We start from the raw sequence: 10,713 nt of genomic DNA on the forward strand, positions 1-10,713 counted from the left end.
GTGTCATATTCATCCATCCACCCCAACCTCCTCCTGACGTGGACTTTGTGTTAGTTAGGTTTGTTGCTAGGTGACATCTAGTGGTCATAGTAATTATGACAGGAGCAAAGTGAAAAGTGCGGTGACATAGTTTATAGACAAACTGTGATGCCTCATATAATTATTTAACCAGGACGAGGGCTGTGGTTTTTCCTTCAGTGTAGTCATGAAATTTATCCTTTGAGTCAGGGGTTGGCAAGTAAGTCAATTTTTTTCCTAACCCATTACACAGCGGCCAGAACATAATCAAAGGCTAATTTTAAGAAACTGATTGATAAAAATGCAACTTAAATTAACTTTAATGAATCAGTCAAATGTATAAATGTGACTGTGGCTGCACAATAAACTGTTTTTATTTTTCACATCACATCAGATGTCCGCCATTTAAGAGGTCTATCAAGCATGCGAAAGAACCTTTGGAACTTCCGGTCAGAACTTTTCATAATACAAGCTAAAAGCTTGTTTTGAACTATAGAATTGCAGAAGAAAAGAATGTTCTTGCGCTTTTATTTTATAGACAAAATTGCTACAGAGGAAGGGATTCTGTGGGTAACTGTTACTGCTATGGTGGAGATCTATCGTAGAACCTGATGTGACACGGTTGTGTCTGTCATTCACTCTAAACATGGATAAAAGTAAACAGTGGAAGACAGAAAATGGACAGACTGACTCCAGACAAAACTGTAGAAGATGAAAATCTTCCAAAAATTTTTTTCCACAACTGATGAACAATGGCTGTGCTTTGATTGACCTTCAGTCCATGACTGTATTTCACTACAAACAGGATGTTATCAATTAGTTGAAGCTAATGTCTGAACATCACAAATGAATGTACCTTTTGAAATCTAAAATAACTGAAACCTATGACTGAAAATCACTCTATGAACATATATAATGTAAAGTATGTGTGATCTGTCATGGACCAAAACAGGTTAGACCATCAGTCAGGTTCTCCATGTGAAATCAACAGGTCAGCTCAGACCTGCAGCCGGTCGGGATCCAGACAGTCAGACAGAGAGCAGGAGCCAGACAGTGCATCTCTCCAGGGTTTAGCAGTGTCAGACAGCAAGGCAGAAAATATCGGCCTCCCCTTTATTACTTTCTGTGTTGCTCTAAAAGCTCCTCCATCACTGGCTCAGGGAAAGTTCATGAGCTGCACACAACAACAAACTTCTTCACTCACAGTGAATCCTGACTCAGGAGAGAAGGTGCGTCTGTGGATTAAGTTCTTCCAGTTATTACACTAATAATCCTCTGTCTGTGATCTGCTTTATCCTAACATTACACATCTATTTTCCAGTGCCAGGTTTATAATGTGTGGTGTAAGTTATGAATACAGTAAATAAATAAATAAACTCAACAGAATTGATTGTGCTGAAAATGAGACTTTTATCATGTGATTTTTGCATGAATGATTCATTTTCATTATACACTTTATTATGCATGTTTACAGTGTGCAATGCATGATAAACAGTAAAAAAAATAAATGAAAAAAGCAGAATGTTTGTACTGATAATGGGATTTTTATACCAGGATTTATATCTGGAATTTTTGCATTATTAATGTTTTTCATGAGAAATTTACATTTTATTTTTCTCTTGAAACTGAAATAAATTATCCCTCATGTCAACATCCTCAAGGTTTAGCTTTTCTCATTTAAATATTTTAGATTTAAATTTGCAAATTTGGAAAAAAAGTGCACAGCACATTAATGGAGAGTAAATAAACAACTCTCTTAAAAGACTGTTAAAAAAATATATTTTTCTCCATTCTGTTTTTGTTTACACTGACATGAAAATGTCAGTGAACCCTTTGAGATGACCCCTATTTATGTATAAATTTGTCTTCAAATAGAGTCAGATATTCATTTAATTTAAAGGTCCCATACTGTGAAAGTTTCAATGCCTGCTGAGCCTTAGAACCAGCCGTCAGGACTTCTGGAACTTTGTGATGTCACAGATGTCACTTTCGCTCTCAGTCATCCCCTAAGCCCCACCCACCTGGACCCACAGTCCAACCTTGCAGGATTTGGTTTCTCTGAGTGCTTATCTGAAATTTTGTATGTTTTTTTTCAATCACTAGAAATCTGTCAGTCAATCCCTCTCTTCTGATTGGCTGACTGACCTGTTGTTACTAGAGCTCCAGAGAGAAGCCTGAGAGAGGAGATGTAAAACTACACTGAGGTGGTTTTTGGCTCCTAAAACCACAAATATATCTTCTGATGGATATCAACACTTCAAATAAAACACTGGGAAAGTGTAAAATATGGGACAACTAATAATGCAGATCATTGTATTATTCTTGTATTGAATAAATCGTTCAAACATTGACAGTGTAGGTCAGAAAAAGTTTGTTAAAAGAGCTGGAAGAGCTGGCTTGAGGTTTGGAGGTCATTTACTTTTTCCACAAGCACTGTGAATTTTAAAGATTAGAATAGTTTTTGTGTTAGTGGTGTAAACACATTGTGTTTAACTATACTTCAGACTTAGATCTTACACTTACATCACATTTTATAACCAATTAATGCAGATCTGCACTCGCACTGCTGCTCCTCCAGGCAAACAGCCACAAAACACAAACAAACCCTGGTTTTAACCTTTCCCACAAACATGTTCTATTTCTCTCTGTGTTGTCAGGTGGAGGGTGAGAGCAGGGTTAATGCTACACACATGAAGAGAGGGTGTTTAATATGTATGGATGTGGGGCAGTGTGCGAGCGTGCTGGTGCAGCAGCAGCACGGCTTGTCAGGCAGTCTTCCTCATTAGCGCTGACTGAAACACACATGCTCGAGCTACGAGGTGCCGCAGTCAGCCTCAGTCTGTCCACCTCCAGCACTGCAGGAGGCAGCGCTTAGTGGGTAATACTGCAAATCTGATAGCACCCTTTTGTTCTCTAAACTTTCAACTCCCGACTGTTGTTGACTCTTGTTAGTGAAATCCCACACTGAAACTTTTTCCTCTCCTTTGGGAAAGTTTGTGAGGAAGTGAACTTTGTCATCTGTGTTCAACACTTTAACAGAGACAGAAAACTTTGCAGTTGGGGCTGATGTGGGAGGAAGTGCGGCAAGCTTTTAGTCATTCTCTGTCAGCAGTTTCTGCTGGAAACCGAGTGGCGTGCGTGGGTTCAATGAGTTATCTACACACAGGAATATGGAATCTCAATGACACAAATATCACAGCTTTTCTCTGAAAGAAGCTCAGTGTGCAGAGGGAGAAGAGCTTTTCAACTTTCCACAGCTTCTCTCCACTGTTCTCATACCAGGCACTGGCAATTCTGCAAATTGATTGGGGTACTTTGGAGGATATTTAAACACATTAGAACCTAATACCTGGTGAAATACCAGCTAGCTTACTCATTTGATTTAGACACTGCATTTATTTTTTTCACTGCAAAGGTTTTACAAGACTTTTTTTTTTTTTTACCTGTTTCTCAGAAATCATCTTGTTTCACATATGTTTTAGAACTTCTCCAAATTTGGCAAAAATGTTCACCCGGACCCATGGACAAACTAATTAAATTTTGGTGGCTAAAGGTCAAAGGTCAAGGTTGTGGTGACCCCACAAAACATCCTTTTGGCCTTGTGAATGTGATATATCAGTAACACCTTGAAGGAACTTCTTCAAATTTGGCAAAAACATTCACTGGGACTGGAGGATTAACTGATTAGATTTTGGTGGTCAAAGGTCAAAGGTTAAGGTCAGTGTGACCTCACAAAACACTTTTTAGCCATTATTCAAGACTTTACACAGCAATTATGACAAAACTTCCTGTCACTTTCCACAGAGAGACAGGAAGTGGGACAGAGAGAAGGGGAATGTCATGCAGCAAAGAGTGTGGCTGCCCAGGAGTGGAACCGGGTCTCAACTGCGTAAAACATTTGCACCCATGTGGTATGTGCCTTAACCACCCTGCATAAAGATCCATGATTTGAAAAAAAAAAAATAATAATAATTTTTGATAAATCGGTAAGTGGCTGTTCTGAATCCTAACCCTGAAATTTCAAAATAAAGTAAATGATTATTATTATTATTTGTATTTAGCTTACTGCCATGTCAAATATTATTATTTATATTCATTATATATTTTCAGGTTTCAACAGATCTCAGAGGGGTCTCTATGAATGCCGTGCCAGGTGAGATAGCTGTTAACCTTTTCTAATCCTGGTCTATTGGGTTTAAATCAGGTTACATCACAGTTTGATCAAATGCTTCAAGAGCTGTAAGAAATGTGCCATGTTATACCACCAGCTAATTAAAGATAGAGTATTTTGATGAGAGATGATAAATGGAAATACAACTGTCTGTGTTTCTGATGACTTAAACTTTTTCTCCACAGTTTTCTCTGATTTCATCTCTAACCTGCACAGGGTTTCACTTCCTTAACACCACCCCCCCCACAAACCCCCAAAATGAAGCTATCACCAGTGAAATCCCCAGAGAGCAATACCATTTTCTAAGAAAGCAGGGGGAAAAATTTCAGCAGTGGCTCTGCAGTATTTGTCTACAGAAGTCGATGAAAGTTTGGTACACACAAAATTAAAAACTATCTTTCATATGAAGCACACGCTTGTCTTTCTGCGAAGACATTTGTCAGCCCGCTCATGCTACAGCGATCTGGTAATTTGGTACTCAATCAAAATTTGAGGCAGGACTGTCAGGGGCTCCAGAGATGGTTCCCCCTCCCTCTCCATGCGTGTAATGCTGCATTGGTAATAATAAATATTTATGACACGAATGTCTGCTTTCCTAACTTGTAAACTGCAACAACTATGGTGAGCAAAATCTCCATTTTAATGACTTTCTATTATAGCACATTTATTTGCATATACATTAGTTCAGAGCTAAAACACATATGCACTGTTTGCAGCAACAGGTGCAGCTGTGGCACGTTGCCAAATGATTTGAAACATCCTACATTTGTACAATTAGCATATATATTTTGGTAATTGTATTTTGCTTATTCAGTATAATTGAGCTCCTTGTTAATTTTATGTAAATTAAATGTTTTTTGTTAACTTTACATCTTCATTATATCTTCATTACTTGTCATATCTACCTAATGAGGCTGCACATTATGTTCTCTTATGTCATATAGCAGCTCTCAGAGGGGAAGCTTCCAGGTGTTCTCAACCTAAATCAGATCTGTTTCTCTGCTGGAGCTTTTTCTCTGTCTGTCAGCCTTTATGTCTCGCTCTTTAAGTTTTTAAACACATCAGAATAATTTTTACATCCTGATTTAATTTTAAAACTATTATGCTATACATTGACAATTGCACATTTCTTAAAGTGACTGAAACCATCCCACTGAAAGGACATGCATGGACATTAAGAAGCAAAGTGGAAGAAGCTCGATGTTGTACCAGCACAGAAAGTGAAGGACTTGTTGCATATAGTGAAGCCAGGGTAGACTTGGCTCCCAGATGGCCTGAAATCCTCTCCTCTCGCAGTTATTTTTCTGCAGCTTCGTCTAAGCTCTCAATGTTTGAATTCCCATTAAAATAGCTCAAAGAGAAATCTTATTGATTTGGCAACCACATAAAATGAGACACACAAAAGTCATAGCTCCAGACACAGCTAGTGAAAGCTGTACAGTATCTCACAAAAAAAAACCAAAAACAAAAACCCTGTTATCAAACTATTTCCACCATAAAGCATGACCTTCCATTCCTTTTTTTATATAGAAAAATCCTTAATGCTACAGTCATTGCTGTTACAGGAATTCCATGGGTGGATATTTAAATTCGGTAAAGGGGCTATTTGTACATTTTCTCTGACACCAAAGTTGGTTTCTTGCTGGGAGCTCAAGCCGGTGATTGTTGCTTTACAAGAGCTTCGGCCATCGTACTTCAGCGCTGCGTCTTCAGAGCGGATTGGATGCTACAGTGAGTCACTATCTGAAGGTAACGAGACAGGCCGGTGCTAGCTGGTAGGCATGCTAACTTCAGTAGAAGGGAAAAGGTGACAGAGCACTGGTGTTGCTGGAGACAACTAATGCTGAACTCATTGATGATTCTTCTAGACCGGTGAGTAAACAGCTGTTAATGCTAAGGTTAGCTATGTAGCGATAGCGAAACTGTTCCTTTAGAGATGCCCATCCTTCCAACCTTGGGTCCAACAAGCAGTGCCACTCAAGATTTCAGCTTGAATGTTCCTGCATGCCCCATGGAATTACAGCAAGAGTCACCTCATTAGAAATTGTTCTCAAACCTTCCTCTGCACATGTTCAAGTCTGTTTAATCTTAAACACTCTATGAAATATGATGTCGAGGTTGAAAACAGAGTGTGTTTAGTGTTTTATTTAGATTCTTTCCCCTTTATTGTCCTGGTGTCCGTAGTGGCATCTACACATAAATAGAAAAAGAATTTAAAAGCCCAAATCAACAATCATATATGTGTAGTTGTCATTTCCTATCACAGCTGCAGGGCTTCACAGGGCTTGTTGGTGGGCACGTGGGCTGCTGCCGTCCTCTGGCTGTCTTTTCGAATGACTTGAATGTGAAATGATTCTTTCAGCAATGCTGACTGTTGCACCTCGCTCATATCTTATCCATGCAAACAGATGCTCATTAGCCACAGGGGGACTTTATTCCCACAAACAACATCAAGACATTAAATTTGAGGAGTGAGGTGGAGGAATCATACCACCTTAAAAAACAACAACAACAAAAAAACACCTCAGTGGAAACCACCATAGAATTGGACATGAAACAGATGCTGTTTGGTGGAGGTTCAGTATCCCAAGTGCTCTACAGCTGTGTCATTACACTGTATGCATTTTTAACACGGATGGAGCCGCTGGGCATGGAGGCTTTAACCTTCATACAAGATAAGGAGGCCTTTTAAAATTTCTATACAGCCTCCCTGATGTGTAACATGAGGCGTGCAGGACAGAGACAGAGTAGAATATTCAGAGTCTGTGGCACATTTTTGTGCTGCCTTTTCTCTCATTAGCTCTGTGTAATACGGAGCATTTCACATTTTTGGGGAGCGTTCGTCTCAGTGGACAAGAGAACCATCTGAGACTCCATGATGCGTAATCCTTTTAGCAACACACGCAGGTAAAGCTGGAACATTTCCTCTTGGCACCGGCTTCTCTGGGAATTTATACAAAATGAAGAAGAAACGGCTTGTTTTTATATTTTTAAATTTGGAACATGTAGAGACTTAAATACAGGGGTTGTCATGGTTCTCACCTTCCATCTGGTGTTTCACAGAGGGAGAGAGACATGAGGCAAACATACTGTGTGAGGAGAAAACGACAGGTGCATGCTGGTGTTTGGCCCACAATCTGCATCAGAAACACACTCAGACTCATAACTCAGTCAAATCAGGACAGATATGGTAAACATGGTTTTATCTTTATCTCTGATTTCCTTTGTGAATAAACTTCCATAAATCTGCTTAGAAAGGACACCACAAATACTTCCATAGAAGTTTCCTCCAGTGACAGCTGTCTCTGCATCCATTGGTACATTGCAAATAGCAGTGTTAATAATTAATTCGACTTTTCTTAATACTGACAATTTACCAGAAAGTAAACTCATACACACTAAACAACTGTGTACTTGATTTAACCCTTTTACGGCAACATTATATATACAGTAGTTTCTCACAAAATATTAGAACATCACCACCCCTTCATAAAGGCACGAGTCGATCTGACTGTAATTACATCTGTGTCTTCCATTAAATCAATGTGCAGCCTAGATGTATTCTTATGGTGTGTACATCAGTTTTATCCAGATTCTTTCAACTGTAACCGCAGTGGTGTCAAAGAGACATGGGAACAAGTTTAAAAAAAATAAATATAAAAACATGATTCACAGAAGTAAGCAGACTTAACTTTCATCTCTTGTAAGTACAACACTGACAAGGCTTTAGTGCTTCAGTCACTCTCTATTGCAGGATGATATCAGTTTACAAAAGCACAGTGAAATGACTTTGAAATTACCGCAGCCAACAGGAGAAAATCAATTGAAGAAGACAGGAGGGGCCCTCCTGCACAGGAGGACACTCCTGCTGAGGAGCCGGCCCTCTGCTATAATGACGGTCTTCCTTTAATGGAGTGGCTGGGGGGGGGGGGGGCTCATCAGACCCTGGTGGAAGTAGGCCACATTCATACAGACTATGTGTCAGTAAATTAATGTTAATCTGCTGGGATGCTCATAAAACACAATAAACTCTAATATACTGATTATTAAGCCATTAAGACCAGAAGGGACGTTCACATGTAGTATATGACTGTTGTTTTTAAGACATGTGACTGATTAAATACCTTGTGATTCGCTGAAATGTGTATATGTATTTCATATAGTTTTTCTGCCGTTTTATCTTGCAAAAAAGTTTTTAAATTCATGGTTCAGTGATAATGAAGCAGATTACAGCAGTTAGCTGGATAAAAACAACAAGTACCTCCCCTGGCTAAGCAGAAATGAAAACTGTGTCATACTTATGTAGAAAACTGATGATGTTTTGTGCGACCATCAGAATAGAAATATTGTCTTTTGAGGTATTTTCAATGGCTGAAAATGGATTCATAGCTTTGTGCAGGAACAACTCAAGAAGACATATCGCTCTAATGTGTTCTGCCTGTGTCAACAATTAAACAGGCTGGGCGCCCTGCGACAAAGTCAAACTGTCAGACGGATCTGTGAGGGTGAACTCCCACTGAGAGGTTCGCTGCCTTCAGCCTGTGTTTGGAGTTAACCAGATGATGCAGTATCTGTTTATTGATCTGTGATTCATGCTGCTAACAGCACAGCGTGCTGCCAGGCCCCAGACAATCTCCACTAACACCTTGCCAGACAAATCCAATTAAAATTTTTACCAACACTGATAAAAGATGCTTCATGATTTTCCACTTTGACTCAGCTTCGATTCAAGTTATAATCCTTAAGATTTACATCATATCAAACCCACTTCAATTAGTTCCCTCTCTACCTAGATGTCAGCTCTGTCATAAAGAAACCTTCTCCAGGCAAAAATTAATTAGCTTTAAGAATTATGTGGTGTCATGATACTTTACTTTTCTATGCAGTGAGATATAGATTTAAAATTTGGGAAAAAAGTCAGAATTGGTATTTTATCTGTATCAGCCAATATCCTGAGTTGAGGTATAATTGACGTGCAAGCAGCTTATTATGACAACAGACAGTGTAGAAAGATGGACGTAGCCTCTGTGACGTCACCGACAGGTTTGTGAAGAGCGGTTTTGCCCCCAACTCCTGGCTAAGACAAAAATGGGCAAAGAGGTGGGACTTTGGTGCATGCCCATTTTGTGGCAAGCATATGCTCCCTCACCTGCCACTCAAAGTGGCCACGCCCTCAATTATGCAACATTTTAAACCTTAATAAAATACAAACAGATGACTTGTATTGAAATTGAACAGGTTTTTGCACCAGGCTGTAAACATGTTTCTCTCTGCTGTAAAGTTGGATATTTGAACATGGGAGTCTATGGGGACAGACTCACTGTTGGGGCCAGACTTTTGTGGTCATTAGAGGAACTGCAGGTTTTGATGGTTGCAGCTTGATTAGGATCCATAGTTACATTTCATTGTTAGGTGGCTGTAGTAATTGTGACAGGTGCAAAGACGGGAAGGACATTAGTTGATGTGTCACATAGAGCAATACAGTTTACATCAGGAGGTTCAGGTTGGAGTAGACAGATGGTTCGGTTCACAAACCACAGGACTTTCACACCGGAGACAGATGTTTGCTGCCCATGTGAAACTGATAAACAGCCTAATCTCTTTTATCCAAGACCTTTCAAATGTAACCATGAAGAAAAATGTCCTCTAACCTATATGGTGGTTTAGGTTGAAGGACTTGTTGCAGAATCAGTAACAGAAAAGAAGTGGGATCAGTGTGTCCCTGCTTCAGCCATGAATTTGGTCGGATGGAGGTGCCCAGTGCTGAACAGATGGAGACACTGGCTCTCAGGTCCCAGGTCCCAGGTGTAGGTGTAGATCTGTGGAGCATGGTTCTGCTGAAAAAATAGCACACATAATACCCGTCTAATACCCTTCCTGGGTAGATGAAGGTTAAAGGAGCTGTGCAGCTGGCAGCTGCTGGCCACTGGATCTTGAACATGTCCAACGTGCCCAGAGCTAATAGAACAAGCTCTCAGGAATCCCCAGACTGTGAAATTACCATCAGTGAATGTGGCTTAGCAGTTTAATTCTATCATCTCCCCTCAGTCAAAAAAAAGCACATCTGCCTTCTACAACATCATCAGCTCTTTACCTCCAGATTTGAAGCCCGTACTCCTCCAACTGCAGATTTCAATACAGAGTTAAACTTTTCATTACAGACCAGAAACATGGGAAACACACTGCCTGATCCATTTATTGAAAGAAGACACGCAGGCTGGTGAAGATGCAGGACATAAGTTTAATTCAGGCTGCAGCTGTAACTGAAATAAAACTCTACAGACCTATGACGTATCCATGCAATATTTGGCAGGTCTCGTAAAAAATAAATGAAAAATCATTGAAGATCACTTTTTATTAACTGGTGTATAAGACAGTGACTAAGTCAAATGAGCCTCAGCCTTGAGTTTCACTAAACAGTAAAATGAGGTATTTTCAGTTAGAAGAATACATTGCAACAGTGAGGCAGCTGCAAGACATGGGAAAATTAACATGTGTCTTTATTTAATCACTGCAAGCATGAT

General features: G+C 39.6%; 1 long non-coding RNA gene across 1 annotated transcript; it reads left to right on the forward strand.

Annotated features, from left to right (window-relative positions):
* The first annotated feature begins 3,734 nt into the window (after positions 1-3,734).
* LOC139637595 (uncharacterized) lies at positions 3,735-7,618 on the forward strand. Its single transcript, XR_011694632.1, has 3 exons — positions 3,735-3,929; positions 4,129-4,171; positions 4,375-7,618. It is a non-coding gene; the product is annotated as an uncharacterized lncRNA (long non-coding RNA).
* The last annotated feature ends 3,095 nt before the right edge of the window (positions 7,619-10,713 follow it).

The sequence above is a fragment of the Trachinotus anak genome, unplaced genomic scaffold, assembly GCF_046630095.1.
Source record: "Trachinotus anak isolate AG129_WGS33_773 ecotype Australia unplaced genomic scaffold, CSIRO_AGI_Tana_v1 ptg000020l, whole genome shotgun sequence".
In the NCBI taxonomy this organism is placed as follows: domain Eukaryota; kingdom Metazoa; phylum Chordata; class Actinopteri; order Carangiformes; family Carangidae; genus Trachinotus; species Trachinotus anak.